General features: G+C 79.6%; 1 non-coding gene across 1 annotated transcript; it reads right to left on the reverse strand.

The window, feature by feature from the left end:
* Positions 1-40: 40 nt before the first annotated feature.
* Positions 41-193, reverse strand: LOC136284732 (5.8S ribosomal RNA). Its single transcript, XR_010719269.1, has one exon. It is a non-coding gene; the product is annotated as a 5.8S ribosomal RNA (ribosomal RNA).
* Positions 194-2,500: the final 2,307 nt, after the last annotated feature.

Genomic DNA, 2,500 nt, shown 5'->3' on the forward strand with positions numbered 1-2,500 from the left:
GCCGGGGTGAGCCCCCCCGGGACGGCGATTGATCGTCAAGCGACGCTCAGACAGGCGTAGCCCCGGGAGGAACCCGGGGCCGCAAGTGCGTTCGAAGTGTCGATGATCAATGTGTCCTGCAATTCACATTAATTCTCGCAGCTAGCTGCGTTCTTCATCGACGCACGAGCCGAGTGATCCACCGCTAAGAGTTGTCTGGCTTTCGGCACCGACCCCGCGCGCGCGGAGGGGCCGGGACCGCTCGCGTGAAGCGGCCCCCTTTTTTGCTTGCGGCGAGGACGCCGTGGCGGCGCGCCTCGCTCCGAACCGTACCGGCACACGTGAACGGAGGAAAAGGAGGAGGAGGGGGGGAAACGCCCCCCCCGCACGAAACGGTCCGAAGGCCGGCCGGCCGAAAGGCGGGGAGGCCCGCGCCCCCGACCGCCTCCCCCCGCGAGGGGAGACGCCGCCTACGCGCGAGGACCTTCGGAGGCGGCCCAGGCGCCCGGGCTCGGCCCGGTCTCCGCACGGAGGGCGCGCCGCGCGGCGCGCGCCGGACCGCGGGGGCGCGGCGCCCCGCCCGGCCACTTTCACGGGACGACGCGCTCACCTGAGCCGGGGGCGCGGCCGTCGGCCCCCGCTCGCGCTTTTTCCCTTTTCCCCTCGACCGCTCCGCGGACTCGCGCCGCGCCGCCGCCCCGGAGACGCGGCCGACCCGCTCTCCCCAGCGGCCTTACGACGCCCGAGAACGACGCGCGGCGACCGCCGCCTCGCCGACGCGCCCCCGGCGGGACCGCTCCCGCCGCGAGGCCGGCGCCTCTGCCGGCCGCGCTCCGCCGCCGGCGCCGGCGCCGGAGGCGAGGCGCCGCCGCGTCCCGAGCCGGCACCGCGGGCGCCCGGGGCCTGCCGGGCGGCAGACCCGCCGCCTCTGCGGCCGCACTCCCGGGACCGCCCCCCGCCTCTTCGCGCCGCCGGGAACCCCCTGTTCCGCGGGGCACGCGCCCGGCGGAAGGCGTGACGGGGCCGAGCCCGGGGGGGCAACGCCCGCCCTCCTCGCTTCCGCTCAGAGAACGGGCGGGTGCGCGCCCCCGCGGCCGCCCGCACCGCCTTCCGTTCGGCCCGCGCGCGGCCCGGGAAAGGGCGACGGGGAAGCGACGGGCGGGGCCCGGGCCGGGACCGCCGCAGGCGACGGCGGCCGCCTTCCGGCCGACCGTCCCCCCGGAGGGGGGACACCCGCCGAGCGGCGACGCCGCCGCTCGGCCGCGGGGTCGCCGTGCACTCGTCGGCGTCCGGCCACGGAGGGACCGGGCAGAGCGCTCGCCCGGGCGGGCCAGCGGCCGAGCCAAGGACGGCCGGCGGGCGGCGCCGCCGGCGCCTTCCGGGAGAAGGAAGGCCGTCGAGGGGAGAGGCGCCGCCGCGCCCGAAGCGGCGCCGCGACGCGACGCCGCCGCGGCGGCCGAGGAAAGGGAGCGCGGCGGGCTCCGGCGGCCCAAACCCCGCAGCTGAGGCAAGGCGGAGGGCACGCGCCCTCCGCCGGCAGTCGCGCCCGCATTCGAGGCGGGGGGGCGGGGTCCGGCCCCGCGGCCGACCCGGCCACACGCCGCGGCCTCTCCGCCGAGGCCGGGCCGCGGAGAGGGGGGGGCAGGGCGCCCCTCCCCGGCGCGGCGCGGGTTGGCCCCGCGCGCGCGGCGGGACGACGGCGGCAACGACGACGACGACGACGACCAGGAGGCGCGGCCGGTCGCAACGGAACGCGCCGCCGCAGGGGATCGGCGGGAGTGGCTCCCCACCCCTTCGAGGGCGCCCGCGCCACCGCCCGGCACACCTGCCGCCGCCGCCGCCGCCGTCGCCACCGCCGCCGCCGCCGGCGGCGGGCCCGCGCCGAACCGCCCGAGTCTTTGAACCTCCGCCCGGGCTCGGCGGCCTTTCGGCCCCCCCGGCTTCCTTCGGCGTTTGGCGACGCCGAGGCGAGGAGACCGGCGGACCGCCGAGACGCGGAGCGCTAGGTACCTGGCCCTGGGGCGAGGGAAACGACCTGCATGGCCCCGCCGGGGTGCCTCCCCCACTGCCGCCCTCGGGGGAGCGTCCGCCGGCGGGGGCGCGCCCGACATCCGCCGCCTTCGCCGCGGCGTCCGTCTCGGGACCCCGGGGTTCCCCTCAGTAACCCGGCACCGCGCCCGAGACGACGGCCGCGGCTCGGGCCGCCCCGCCGGAGCGGGGACGCGGCCCGGCCGCCCGAGAACCTCGCGCGCCCGCAAGCGCGACCCGGAACGCCCGGAGGCCCGGGAGCCCCTCTCCTCTTCCGCGCCAGCGGCGGGGGCCCGTTCGGCCGAGAGCGGGAGGACGGGGGGGCGGGGGATTTCGCCGGGCGGCGAAAGCCACCCACCACCCACCAGCCCCCACTCCCCGGTGCGGGAAGGGCCGGAGGAGCCGCCTCCTTCTCCGATCCCCGAAGGCTTCTCGGGCGTCCCCTTTTCTCCCTCGCCTTTAGCCCTCGCCCGCCGAGGCGGCGACGGCCGGG

This window comes from Chamaea fasciata, unplaced genomic scaffold (assembly GCF_029207755.1).
Source record: "Chamaea fasciata isolate MVZ Bird 193981 ecotype frontalis unplaced genomic scaffold, bChaFas1.0.hap1 SCAF_1311, whole genome shotgun sequence".
NCBI lineage: Eukaryota > Metazoa > Chordata > Aves > Passeriformes > Sylviidae > Chamaea > Chamaea fasciata.